Here is a 15,312-nt window from a genome sequence, read left to right as displayed (position 1 = left end):
AATGAGAAATAAGAGAGACCTTGTGCTCCTTTCACCCAACAATCCGTGGTTGGCGGAGCCAAGCCGTTTATTCGAAGCATTTTAATGCATTACACGCGCTGTCCGAGTACCCGGAAGAGTCTTTTTGTAGTGTGAGCTAATCTGGCCGAGGTTGAGCAGTTACGTGTGGCTTCTGTAGAGCCGTGGCGCGCATGCGCGAGGAGCAGTGACGTCAAAAGGCGCACAGAACGTTCCTCGCTGCCCGGCGTCTCTCACACACCCAACGCGCCCAGCGTTCTCGCCGACCTATACGTTCTGCACGTGGCGTTCCTGTCCACTTTATGATCATACGAGTGGTGGCCGGGTGCGTAACAGATGGCTGGTGCGTCGCAGCCACAGCGGCGTACAGCTGTGGAACCAGCCTAGCTCTGGGGGGATTGGTGACGCGGCGCCGGAGCCTCTTGATAAATATTCATGTGTGACATATTGCGTATACTGTCTGTGTGCCACTGAAGCAGCAGTAAGATTGATAATCAAGCTAATCCTAGACAACCAGGAAAGCTAAGAATAGCCAGCTGAACCTTAGCTCACGCTTCGTATATCCTGGCATAGCCGAGCTAAGCCACTGCTACTTTTTGCACGTCGTTCTACCGCATCATGCTTTTTTTAGTGGAACAATCTTGTCACGGAGAGAAGACAAAGACGACAAAGCTGAGCGCACTGTCCGTGGTGTTGCTTGGTGCTGTGATGGCCGACACCCTGTAAATACATCGCTTCACATTCAGTCATCGTTCCTGTCATTTGTCTTTACGTCACGTAACAGTATCAAAACAAAAAGCCCTCATTATATGAGGCCAGGACAAGCGGTGGGCGACGAACTGAGAGGGTGGATGCCGACAGACGGATCTAGAAAAGGAGGAGGAGGAGAAGATAGCCTTTATTACATCAGGAAGACGCTAAGTCAAGTGGGGGAAGTGGGAGTAGAGGGTGGAAGACGAATAACTCGATGGAGGGACGAAACATGCACCGCTCCGTCTAAAGGCACACTCCCACTGGCGATTTGCCTCGTCACGCGACGGCGCGCGTCGCGCGATGAGGCCATGAGGCGGTGTTCGCACTTGCGATGAGCAATGATGCGACTGCGTTCAGAGCAGCTGCTTCCCGACTTGTACGACCTCGTTGGTGCGTCAACCATTCGCAGTCAAAGAAAATGATGTTACGCGACAACAGCAGGTATAAATCAAACTAAAACACATGCTACTAACCTGGAACAATGCCGAAAGCATTTGCGGGTTGCGGGAGGAGCCGAAAATAACAAACGCAAGAAGGCTCTTTTCAGCATATTATTGCACGAAGAAATCCACACGCTTGCTTTCACGCCACAACACCCGCATCGCGGCCCGCAAATATTGCTTCTTTTCACAGGCGCAAAGTTCTGACGCCTCCGAACTCTACGCGTGTTTACCAGTCGCCGATACAAGCACGAAGAGGCTGCAAGTCAACCTACCGTCTCGCTGTCCACCTAGCTCTATACGATGAGTACTTGCTTTTACAATCCATACACGCTTCTTCACACTGATTAGTTCAACGCTATTCGTTGATTAGTGCACGCGTACGCTGAAGCCACTGACCAAAGATTGATTGATTGATTGTGGGGTTTAACGCCCCGACGCAACGCAGGCGATGAGGCGCGCCGTAGTGGAGGGCTCCGGATTAATTTTGACCACCTGGGGATCTTTATCGTGCGCCGAAATCTCGTACACACGGGCGTTTTTGCTTTTCGCCTGACCAAAGAACCGAAGCACACGGGAAGTTGCTTGCCGGCCCGATCCGGCGGGTACAGCGATAGCGGGCCAAGCGCTGGCCGAGCGAGCCCAGCGGCGGTGGCGGCGGCGGCTCGCCCTCGCCCGCCCGCAGCCGTTTGCATTACCGGATGTAAAGAAACGTTTCGTTTCCGGCTACGTCAGCCTACTCCGCGTCCATGATTGGCTATCCGGTTGTGCGGGGCCGTCGCGCGACGAGGGAATTCGGACCGAGAACGATCTGCTCCGCCGTCGCAAAGCGACGAAAAGCGACGGCCGTCTCATCGCTTTGCGACGTCGCGTTTCGTCGCGCGACGAGGCGAATCGCCAGTGGGAATGTGCCTTAACGACGACGATGGCTGAACGCGAACCTTTCGCGTGACGGATTCCTCGGTTGGCCAATCCCACAATCCGATTAAGCGCTACTCTGGATGTACTGACAGCTTTTCTAGAATGCCCACAGCAACTCTCTGGTGTGCCCTCCATAGCCCTAACGTTTGGGTCTCAGATGGACGGCGCGAATCGGTACCTGCTGCTTGGCGTTCGCGTCAACCTCGTCGAATTCGAGCAATCGGATAGAAGCCGGCTTCGTAACGCGAGGGACCCAGTTTGGATTCCGGCGACGGGAAGCGTCTTTTTCTTTTACCACAGCCACGAACATTCATCATCGTCGTCAGAGGAAGTTGGCTTTCCTGCAGGGCGTATTGGCGTACAACGGCATCAGTCGGGACACTGAAGCTTCGCCTTCATGACGAAATTCGTAGGCAGTGGAGGCAGTCGAGCAGCGCAAGGCAGGAGCGGTTGGAAGTCGACGGGAGAGGCCTTCGTCCTGCAGCGGATCTCAGTAGGCTGTTGATGGTGACGGTGGTGACATTGAGTTAGGTTTAGCAAAGATCTAGGTTGAGTTCAGGTTTGGTTAGTTTGAGTTACAGTTAGGTTACGTTGCGACAGCCTTTTGATTCGCGTAATACTGGCGAAAGACCTGCCAACAGACTTTGCCCCATGGCCCGCGTATGCCAAGTTGAAAGTCAGCATATATTTGTCTCGGTGGGGCGACACTACGAATTATTGCTGTTTTTCCCCAGGAATTAAAATTTTCAACTCTTTTGAGGTGTAAATCATTGACATAATACAAAACATCGTGCACATTTTCCGGTGTTCTCTTTTTTCTGGTAACGAAGCACGAGCCACTCGTGGCCAGTGCCGAGGAGGTCGACGACGAGGAGGAAGAGAGCGTCCCGAGCTTCAGACCTACCGGCGCGAAGTTTCGCTGACTTCGTTTCGGTGTGGTGTTCCCCCACTTAACAGGTATCTATACCGGGCAGATCTAGCAACCTCACCCTTGTGCCACTGCTGCCATGAAATTGAATCGGATGAGCATTTCTTCCTTTTTTGCCGCCGATTCTCGCATCACCGGAGAAGGCTGCTGGAGGCTCCCCTGCGGCGTCTTGGAATGCCACTAACCTTGCCAGTGCTTTTGTCGTTTGGAGGCACGCAGCTAGGCCACTGCCATGGGGATGTCTGTCAAGCCATTCATTCCTTCATTTCAGAGACGGCTCGTCTGCCTTGTTGAAATGATTCTGATCAGGCTCTCTCGCTCCTCTTTCTTGTTCTATTTCTGTCTTCAACCTATATTCTAAATTCTTTCTTCGACTGCACCTTGTTGCCAATCTGGTTTTTTAGTTACGAAAATAAAAACACACTCTTCTTGGCCAATCCCCCTGAGTGGGTATGCGCCACTTTATGGGCCACCACCACCACCTACCGGCGCGCGAAGGGCATCGTCGCGGCCGGTTGATCCCCGGGGGAAACCGTCGCCGCCACGGGCATTCCTCGTCCCGGCAAAGCCGCCGGCCTGGGAGCGGTCACGCAGCCGACGACGCGGGTAAGCGCGGCCGGCAACGTCGCCCGCAGCCAGCAGCGATGTTGCCGCAACGTTTAGCGCGGTGTTTCTTCGCTCGCGCAGACGCACCGCCGAGGTAAACCTAGTTCGATCTAACCACTCGCGATGGTTTCGCATACGATTCCGCGCGGTAATTTACGTACTTTGAGACCGCCTACCGCATTTTCTTAAAGGAGCACTGATACCAATTTTCGGCGTTAATATTATTGCACAGTTCGCTTTCTTCCCTCAACAGAATACCCTGGCTCAAATATGAGCGGCCTGCGACGCGAAGAACATAGTTCAATTGTTTCTCATTTATCGCGCCGACGGAGCAGCGCGCGGAGCGGCACTCAGCAAATGGACATCAGCGTGACATCACTCCAGGAGAGAAAAAAGAAGTGACGCGACAGTGCTCGTCAAAAACTCGTGACGTCACTTCACGCGCGCGGCCCCACGAGCGGCGAGCGGACGCAACACCCTCTCAAGCGGGCGCCGGTGACATCCGCACAAAGCGGGATGAAAGCGCGGGAATTGGAAACAAACGATTTTGAGGCCGTTCAATGTAATTTGCTATCACGCGCTGAAGTATTTGAAGTGCTGTTTCAGGTTGGCCAGACCATTAAGCATCGACAAATGCAATAAAAGTGTAACATAAAATTTTCGTGTCAGTGCTCCTTTTAGCGAAGCCTATGTGGATTTTTTAATGCAGAGCATTTTAGTAACTCACGATGTCACCCGCGTTGACGTCCGTAGTCCGCATCGCTCCCCCTACACTATATAAAAAAATAATACTTACCGGCGCCAGGTTTCGATCGCACGACTCTGCGGGCGGAATGCAAGGTAAATGGTGCTCTACCGACTGCGCCACAAAGCCGACACAGAATGGAAGGTTACACACGCGCCTTATATCCTTGACTCATTCAACCGTCGGCCACAGGTGCGCTCTCTCCCCCGCGTCCTCCTCGCCTCCTCTCCGCTCGTAACACCCTCTCTCGCCGCGTTCGGTTCGGGCGCACAACAGGTGGGGACGTGCGCAACACCCTCTCTCGCCGCGTTGGGTTCGCGCTGAGCAACAGCCGGTTCACGCGCAGGAACAGGTGGGGGCGCTCGCATCGCGCTCTCTCGCCGCGGTCGGTTCGCGCTTAAACCACATATGTCGTTCGCGCGCGCTCCGGTCGCTAACATCTGTGGCGTGATCGTGACGTCAACATCACGCTTTCGTGTGGTGGCGCGATTTCGGCGCTATAACACTCTCTCGCGAGGGGCATTGGATTGGATTCGATTGGATTGGCTTGGCTTGGATTGGTTTGGATTTGGATTGTATTGGATTAAAGTAGATTGTGTTGGATTGTGTTGCGTCATAGCCGCGCCACGTTGCGTCATAGCCGCTCCACGTTGCGTCATAGCCGCGGCAGGGGGTTCACGGCAAGTTTCACGTTTCACCATCGACTTCATCGACAATGTCTACGCTGGAAGACAACAATTACAACAACAACCAATACGTAATCCATACTACTTGCAGGCGCGCCCCCCGCGGAAATGCTCTGCATTTGATCGTGCCCCTCGCGAGGGGGATGTTTCGTCCATAACTTCCGTTTTCCGCCACTACTGCAAAAAAATGGCGCTAGTGTCGCGCGGCAAACTCCAGGTTCCGGTCCCTTACCCATAGAGTTTCATCTATGCCCTTACCCACCGACGCCACCGTCTCCCGGCTTCGGACAAATTCCGCGCGGCGTCACTAGCGTCACTAAAAAAAGTAATACGAAACCGAAACCTACAAGACGTTTTTTGAAGGTACTGGACAAAAGGATGCATGCATTGAACTTATTTCTTTTGAAAGCGCATGTTTGTTAACGGCTGTTAAAATGGTGGAGCGAAAATTTCACGCCCTCCAAAAATAAAACTTTCATTCCGCTTGTTGGGAGCCCACGTCCACAGCAACTAATAATTCCCGCGGTCCCGTCTATTGCGGCGCCATCGACAGCCGGAAGAGGCTTTCCGGTGAACACCACTCGAGCCCTGGTACGAGTCCGGCGCGCTCAACAAGAGCGCCCATCCCGTGGAGCATCTAACGGACGTACTCCGACTGGCCGAGCTCTTCAATCGAGGCGGAATCTACCTCGACATCGACGTCGTCGTCCTGCGATCCCTCGCTTCCCTCCCGTTACCTTTGTCTCACAGTCACCTACGGTGAGCACGTTGCTTTTTATCCCGCAAACTCTCGTTCACGTGCAAAACGGCCGAGGGGTTCATGTGCGGATAATCATTCCTCAAAAATTGCATTGACACGCCCGTGCCCCCAAATTCCTGTTCTGGAACACATACTTCGCGAAACATGGTTGAAATTTTAACTTAATAAAAATGGAAAGTAGAATGGTTTTCATGCTAGCCGTTCTTCACAAAGCTGTGGTTCTTCAAAGAAGAAAGCTCTGCAGCGTGCAGATTGTTTTCGAACCCATTCAGCTGTGCTCTTCAGCAAAGACAGCGTAAAGGTTTCGGGACACCAGCATTATTAAGCGAATGTTTAAGCGAACATAAAAAATATCGCCTTTAAAAATTCTTTAAAAACCATCTTTTTAAACAATTTCTTAATCCTATTCTGAAAGTGACAGACTGAGAAACAACTTAATTGGAAGAGGCTGGTGGTCCTACGCTTAGGCCAAGAGCCCTTGAGCTCTAGCGGCGTCTTCGGCCGGCTGGATGGCCCACACATTATCCGCTTGGTCGGAGCTGAACAACACTGTCTCTCATTGCTCCAACTGAGTGATTCTCCGTGCCGGTGTGGCCGCCTGCAGGCAAGCCCACAGCATATGTGCTATGTCGGCTATTTCATTCATTTGTGGCATTTGTCTGAATGTTACCCTGGGTACCAGTAGCTATACGTAACCGGGTTTGGATACGAATTCGTCTGAAGTATTCGCCATACAACCGATTTCCAATTACTAAGTTACGGGTGAGGGGGGGAACGGGCCGGTTCCAGTCGATAGGGATTTGTTATGTCCCTCTACGACATAAGCCTATCCCTGCCGACCGTCGGAGCGAATGGGAGAATGTGGTGTAAGGGTCGATGTCATCTCGGTCGGTGAATACTCGAGCAGCATCATGCGCGCACTCATGCCAGGCCGGAGGAGGCAGGGGCATGTGTCAGGTAAATTTCGCCGCTCCGCGCAATGCTGCAGAAGCCAGATTTCAGAATTTCATATGGTTCTGGTGAGATTCGCCCTCTTGAAAGATTTATATAGGGAGATTCGGTATCACTGATTACGTATTTGATTTTTGGGCGGCTGTCATTGCCAGTGCTATAGCCGCCTCTTCACGCACTTCCGGTTCGTTCGTGCGGATCGAGCGGCAAGCTATGGAATTTCCCTGCCGTTCGACTACCACGAACGTGGACGCAGCCGATTACGAAAGCCCGTTCTGAAAAAAATATTTCTTTGCTTCTAGGTTTGTCCGTTACGCATTAACGCCGTTCTCGGCGCTGCGCGTCCTGCACCCCCCCCCCTTCCCACACACACACACACACAAACACACACACACACACATCAACCTGGCTAGAGGAGTGAACCTCAGAAGGTTTATCTAGAACTGCGCTGCAGATGCGTGAAATAGGCGGTATTTAAACGCGCGATATTAGTTCGGTTTTCTAGCCGCGCTGTCGTTTGCGTAGTAGGTACACTTTGGTACTTAGTCGTGTTCGTAGTGACTCGCACACCGGCCGTGGCACCTCCTCCCACCCCCATCCCCCTTCCCCGCGGTCAATAGTTACTCGCCCACATTTATACGAGTGTCCTGTTAGTACCGCTGACAGCCTGTGTTGTGCAACATATTTTTGTCAGTCGCAATGCAATTTCCGGTGTTTCTCCGTCATGTCATGGGGAGGGTCTTAAAGGGGTCCTGAAATGCCTTCCGCCGATGCATGGATGTACATGTAACCAAATAAAGCAATGTATTAGCAATCTCCTCCTGCAAGAATTTTGTTAAAGCGATGAGTATTAGCTGAGAAATCGTAAATCAAAAACTGCGAATTATCGCCGCGCCGTATTTCCTCCTCCTTTCAACTGTTTCTTCGCTGTTGGCCTCCCCTCCCATGATGCTCCGCTCCTCAGCGGTGACGTACTTCCGCTATTGCGCTCCCACAGACTGCCGTCTGCTACGGGCCAGCTCTTTCGGCTTTTTCATCTCTGTAGACACCATGGACACAGGCTGGAAAAGCGAACGAATGACCTGGCCGCATGTGTGCGGCCTGGCCTTGCCCTTTCGCGGTGTACGTAGCTGCAGGGCTGCAGTTGGTATCGGCGGCGAACTCGCAGCCGCGTGGGGAGAATCGTGCGCTCGTTCCCATTGGTGCACCGCGCACTGTTTATCCAAAAAGCGCGGTCTCAGATGTGGCCCCGCTGGTGCCGGGTGTTATTTTGCGGTGGTTGTAATTCCTACACCGGCGGCATGTGAAAAAAGACATTTTCAACCGACACAGAACCCGTGCACAAAACGCGCCGGATCGGATCGCTTTATCAGCGGCGATGAACGTGAAGGCGAAGAGCAAACCAACGCTGCACTCGATCAGCGAGAACCCGTGTTCTGACAAGCTGCACCCATGTGTTGCATTCAACACTGACGGGAAAGCGTTTGTTTGCACTTGTTTGGATAGTCGTAAAATGTCCAAACACTCCGGCACTCCGCTAGCAGATCAGCCGGCGAGACATTTCGGAAAACATTTGACAGATGGCGCCGTATGCATTAGTGTGTCGCTACGCAAAACTGATGAGACGCTCTACTAAAACTCCCATCGCGGTGTCACGTAGCGGGACGCACAAATTTAGCGTTTAGCGTATGCAAAGGCCACAAACGCTGTACTAAAACTCTATTAGCAGCAAAATAGCGTGCGTATGTGAAACCGCTTGCGTTTACAAAGCTGCACGCCGAGCGCGTACGTTTCAAATCTAGTGACATCGTTTAAATACACTGGCAAGCACAGTGTAACGTAGTCAGATATCAACCGTATGCTCAGGCGACAAGCAAGAGCTTGTTTTATGTGGGGCGGAGATTGCGCATAAAGGCTCGTTCGCACTTGCGACGAAAGCGAGTGAGAGCGGCAGGAATTCCGTCGCTTTGTCGCGCGACGATCGTTTTTGTCGAATGGGCGGGACAAATTTTGGTTGCGCGACAGAATTCCCGTCGCTTTCGCTCGCTTTCGTCGCAAGCGGGAATGGAAAGTTCTGCCGCTGCCGTCTGCTACGCAGCTCGGAGGTAACCGCGCGATCTGCTCGGGCCGGATGAACGCGCACACTCCCGCACGGCAGCGCCCCAAGCGGCGGACGGCCGCGTACATCGCTCCCGGCGCCCGCCTGGAGCCCGCCCTCGGCACACTAGCCAGTATATTTCAGGCACTATAATGGAGGAAAGATTTTAAAGACGATAGTCTTTCTTGGGCTCCTTAAACCCAGAAATTTTGGTCTGTCTGTATGTCTGTATGTCTGTATGTCTGTCCGTCTGTCTGTGACTCGATTCAGCCACCCGGCCAAAGCAAAACAATGCCTGCCCATTAGTCTTATATAGTCACAGCTAAATCTACCCGTCTATGTCCGGTGTAATGTACATACTTCTCAACATTGTTAAAGAAGAACAAGACATTACGCAAATATGAGACAACAAATCAATGCAGAAGTGATATTTGCAGCGTTCCTTTATAAACATTCAAACATGCTTGACTTTTGCGAAATTAAATACTTCATCAATTGCAGAAAAAGAATTCACTCCGCCGTCGCCTGCTGTCGCCCGCGCCACTATAGCTTCTGGCGCCGTTTTAGGAAAGCAACCGGCAACAGCTACGCAAGGTTCCACTATATAGGTTCCACGTTCTGCTTGCAACGCACGTGGAGTAGGGAAACGCGGTTCTATAAACGTTGAAGTAGGGCGCATCGATTAACGCGCGTCTTCGCCATACGGCAGCGTTCGCATCGAGACGCCCGGTTTGGAGCAGTGGAACGCGGGAAATTAAGAATGATTTAAGCAAACATTTGGCGTCTTTACCTTGGGAGGAGCGCGACGCAAGAGGAACAACATGAGAGGTGAGCGGTAAATGGAAGGGAGGCATTTACTTCGCAAAAACCGATAAAGACTATCGTCTTTTGACGGCATTTGCAACGAAAGGAGCAGATACGCGGCCAATTTTTTTGCTTCCGATGAACCTAGTTCTTTGCCCCTCTGTTTTTAAATACGTGAAGTGGTTAGCACGTCGTCCTCACGCAGCTCTGTATCGTCGTAGCATCGCTGATTGTCCGAACGAAGCTTGCAGCTAAGCCAATGCAGCGACCGAAGCTGTGTGTGTGTGTGTGCATCGCCTCCTGTGTGTTGTGGACGCGTTCGTTTCGCGATGAAATGCGACATTGTACTTCTGCGGGTGGATAGTGCTTCCCATGGTCTGGATTATCTTTCTCGAACGACGTACCACTCAACCTCGCATGGGGTATGTGCAGTGTGCCTGGCTAAAAGCCTTCTCGCTTGCGCGCCAGAGTTGTGACTTGCTGCTCGTCCCCGCAAACCGGGTGTGAGGTGAGTGCCGTATTTACGACGAGCAGGAGGAGGCAACTCATCGTCTGTCAATCGCGGTTCAGACTTGCAACGCATGTTGTGACGTTGCGTTCGTTCGAAACGCATCTCTGGATTGTTTTGAAGTTGAATAAAATGTACGAGTCAAACCCGGGCATTCGGCTCAGGGCGTTCTCTGCGATTGCACCAAAGAAGTGCCACGGGACTTTCTTTATGGTACGTACTCACGTAAGATAAAATCCACGTCGTGTTATGGCCGTGTTGCATTCAATACAAACGGTTAAGCGTTTGTTTACACTTGTTTCGTTTGTCGTAAAATGTCCAAGCACTCCGGCACTCCGCTGGCAGATCAGCCGGCGAGCCGACGCTGAGCAGACGACTCATCTCTTTGCCGGAAGTGCGTGAAAAAGCCGCCCAATAGCAGGATGTCTAGCTCATGACGAACATCTGGGAATCGATGATGTAGACATGTGAAGATGGCGGCGTCCAAAAACACGAAGGAAAGGGTGAGAAAAAAGCGACAAACTTTGCAACAAAAGTGTGAGCTTTCCGCTGCGCGTACAAGAGTAATACTTGGCACAGGTGACGTTGGCGACCCAATCTAGCGATTGCGCTAGTTCATTTAGTGTGCTCAAAATGCCTTTCAGGGCCCCTTTAAGGCGGTTGAGAATGACGCGATTTCTTATCGTCGGACGCGTAATGTATAAACGTCGGTGCGAAGCGAAGCCGGGGCGCAATTTTCTAGCGCTGCTCGAAGCAAAGTTTAGAAGAAAAGGGGCGTGGTAGCATTTGATTAGGTTTAGTGTAGTCGCGCCGCAAATACCCGGGTGCGCAGTTGTGAAGCTTTATTCCCGGAAGTGTGAACGTTGTAACTCGGTGAAAGACTAAACAAAACGAAATTTACCTTCATAAGGGCGGCGTTTTTGGGGTGCAAGTTTGTTCATTTAGGGGACGTTCGGAGCCATTTGAAAAGAGTGGCTCGCGAAGTAACGGTAATTGCCTTGATAATGAGTTGCTGATAGCAGCGCGTCCCGTTTACTTAGTGCTTCCTCCTCCACTCCAGGACTTAATTCGCCGAAATTATACTCTTGAAGACGGAACACGTGCGACTAAACAGATAGCCGTTTCCTCGCTACACTCGTATGTTGCTGTAGTATTGTAAAAGCTTTGATTTTGTAAATTCTATTTCTTGTTTTGTTTCCAGCCGTATCGCCTATAAATGTACACGTATAACAATCAAATTTCATCAGTTTGTCGGCGTAATCTTTGGGTCCGCGCTCGACGGCGAAAACTGAGTTCCCAGACTGTCTGGTCGCATCGGATGCGCTGTGAAATCCCCACGCAACTTGGATGCCACCTGGGCATAATTCAAAACATGAGCAGCTATGGACGTACGAAATCAGAACAGGGTAATATAAACCCGTACAAGCAAAATCGAAATATGAATGGCGGAGATAAAGTTATTGGTCGCCAGTGGTACATTTTGAAAGGCAGATTTTCAATCTTGGTTACCTGTATTACAAATAGAGTCACGCGACAATTTAACGTGCACCACGGAATCCGCGATCTGCTGCAGCAGGTCGCCAGCCTTGCTCGCAAAGAAATCGCGATATTTGTATGTTGTGGCTCATATTTTCACGTTCGCGTTTTATCTGTCGGTGACTGTACTTTAAAGACGCTTCTCAGAAACATTGCGCTCTAAATTACTACATTCTCTGGCGTATAGGCCTCCTGCGCTGGAGTTTTGGTAGAGTTCCTGTATAACGCGTGCTCCCCTAGGGGAGCTATATACAGGAACTATAAGAGTCTATTCGATTCAGCCTGCACCTCTTGAACCAGTTCACAGCGGTGCAAAGCGGGTTCCGCCATCGGCGGAACCAGACCTGCACATTTTTCGTCTGCTTCTACACCTCCTCGACAGGGAGTGCAGGCAAAGCCATGAACCCGTCCTGCACCCGTCGCCACCACCGGTGAATCGAACGGCGCGGTTCAGGTGCTGCGAGCTGCACCGCTGAAACGAACGGCGAAGTGCAGCACCGCCTGAACTGGTTCACGCGGTGCAGGTGAAACGAATAGACCCTAAGTTTTGGCGACATGTAGCGCCCCTAGTGGCCGACGCCTCTGGGTATTACAAAAGCAGACGACCCTCGCCGCCCTCCATGTGTTTACAATTACAAGCCGGAGTGAAAATTGGTTGTACTTAGTTTAATCGCTTTGTGCTGCGTGTAAATGACTGCATACTGTATGAAATAACCCTTAAAGTAGTTTCAGAGGCTAAACAAAATAATATCCGCTAAAACAAGCCGCTTTATCGGCTTTCTTTTGAGCGAGCTGTCGCGGTGATCGCGGCGTGGGACAGTATCGCCAGGTCGGGTGGTCCAACTTTCTGACGACCGTTACCGTTCTTTCTTCTTGCGTGCGGTCGACAAAGCAAAGTTCACGAGTAGCATAAACACGGAACGCTGCTGGTAACTGCAAAAGGTTGCTTCAGCTAGAGCACGCAAGCGAACGCAAAAATTGCGGAGCCGACTCAGCTGACACTGCTGGCCTGGCACCGCCTTGAAAACGAGTGCAAATTTTGTTTTGTATTTTCGTAAACTAAATGATTCTTGCGTAACGTTTTACGCCGCACGATTTACGAACGGCAGGGTATATGTATTCTAGCGAGTAGGTGATGCAATAGCGTCAAATAAACAAATTAAGCGCCATTAAAGGACGCAAAGCAAGCACCAAATCGCATGCCCGCTGCCTGCAAAGATGTGTACTTGTATATTCGCATAACATAACAGCCGCATACACGGCGCGCAGCCCCGAATACTTATATACGATCATCACTGAATCTGTTGGTTATCTTCTAGTGCAGGGGTGTCGCTAACAATCTGAACGCCGACACGCCAGTTTTGTCCTCAAATGAAGTTAGGCAGCGATACTAGAATAGTGAATTGGTCGCGTCCAGTTGAATTGTCCCCCATCTTCACACTTCGCCTGATTATTGCCAAATATTATTGGCAATTCGCTATTTTTTTGTGTTCAAGCCCCCCTCTCCCTCCCACCCGATTTGCCGTCCAGCCCTTCGCCGTGTCGGCTGCATGCAACGCGACCCTATAATTCGAAACGTTGCTGACCCTCATTCTAGCCTATTCAGTGCGAACTGGGAATATATCATGGAAGAACGTAATCAAGTAAAGTGAGAGAAAATAAGGAAAGCGAGCGGCCTCTCAGTTCGCGCGACCACCTTGTTTTACCGCCAATAATTTCGGAATCGCAAAACAGATTTCACGCTTCTGACGCTCGCCGCATTTTGTCACTGAGACACACAACAAAACGGCAAGCTAACGCTGCACCATGTATTCGTAACGGCGACGCAAACGAGCACTGTTGAATGAAAGTGAACGCATAGTGCGCAGGTACACAAAAGAGCGGCGCACCGCAGCAGGCGAGTCAGCGGTCCGCCGGACTCGCTGGCTTTTCAAAGCGCGATCATCGTCGATTGCGTCCCTCTTATTTTTTGATCGGCTGTTGTTGAAAAGTGCTTGTCACCTAGAGTATTAGTTTAAACTAGAAGTTCCACTTCAAATGGTCAGTGAACCTGCGAGTGGGAGAGCGTCGTCACCATCCCGGCACTTTAGTCGGCACGCTGTAAACGTATTTAGCGCTTCAAAAGCTTTTCCCCCTAATGCCAAGTTGATCGCCCGAAGAGGGCGGACTCTTCGGGGATGGCCTGGTGACCATGTCGCAAAACAATCGGGAATATCGAGCTCATTTTGCTTCTGTCAACACGCGATCCTATGTACTACCCGGAAGTGCTGCCCGGAAGCCGCTGGCGCAGCGCCCCTTGGGCAGCGCAGGAGGCCTATTCCAGGCTAAGTGGCAGTCACACGATGGCTATTATTGTGCTGCAGAACCTGCAAGCAGTAAAGTTGATCTTCGCCTTTATGGATGGGATTTTTCGATTCGCAACGTGCGTTTTCGCCGCCCAGACCAGGAGGCTCAAACTTCACTGGTCGCCCGGGCAGCCGCGGTAGCCGCCAAAACGGCGGCCACCCTCGCAAACCCACTCTGCCCCCAAATAGACGCATTTCTTCTTCTTGTTCGCGATACAAGAAAGTAATTCAGCTTCTTTTTCACTTTCTCCCTCTACTCAATGCTTTCTCGATTTAACCAAGTTCCCGACTTCCTGCAATAACTGCACAGTGCGTTGGCCACGTTTTATCCCGGTTAAACAGTGCTTCGCTGTAATTGCATCACTTGTCGAACTTTGGGTGGTGCTGTGAAGTCGTGCTAATATCGACTGGAGCGTACAGCTCCATTTCGCGTTTCCTTATTTTGTGATAAGTGTTCACACATTCCGTAGACCCCGACATTCCACCGTTTCTCAGCAAGTACTGGTGAATGGTAAATATTATGCATGGATTGGTCGATCTATCCATTGATCGAAGGCCCGGTTGGTTGGTCGGTAGGTTTATTGATTTATGAATCGGTAGACTAATTGATTTATTGATTGATATATTAAAATGATTGGTCAGTGGATAGATCGGCTTACTTTATGGTCGATCAAGCCATTCGATGATCCACTGATTGATTGGTCGATTCATTGATTGGTCGATCAATCGATATATCGGTCCATCAATTTATTGGTCGGTAGATATACTAATTGATCAATGGATTGATTGATTCATTGGTTGATTTATTTGTGGACGGATTATTTAGCCAGTCAATCGATCCATCGTTTATTTTATTGATTGGTCGATGATTGACCGGTCGATCTATCGACTGGTTGATCTATGCGTTGGTAGACCGATAAATTGGCTTTCCGATCTATTGATTGGTTCGCTGGTAGTTTAAAGAAGTTCTTAGATAATTAATTATTAAATAGATTGATCGATCAATCAGTCAATATGATTCATTGATTGGTCGATTCATTGATTGGTCAGTTGATCGAGTAATCGGTCAACCAATTGATGGCCGATAGATATACTAATTGATAATTGATTGGTATAATTGATTGGGTGATTTATTTGTCGACAGATTCAATTGGTCGATTTATGGAATTGGTTGATTGGTCGGTGGATCGATCAATCGATTCATCGTTTTATT

The sequence above is a fragment of the Haemaphysalis longicornis genome, unplaced genomic scaffold (assembly GCF_048455015.1).
Source record: "Haemaphysalis longicornis isolate Haplotype H1 unplaced genomic scaffold, Haemaphysalis longicornis Haplotype H1 scaffold_8, whole genome shotgun sequence".
Lineage (NCBI taxonomy): Eukaryota > Metazoa > Arthropoda > Arachnida > Ixodida > Ixodidae > Haemaphysalis > Haemaphysalis longicornis.
This window is presented reverse-complemented; position numbering follows the sequence as displayed.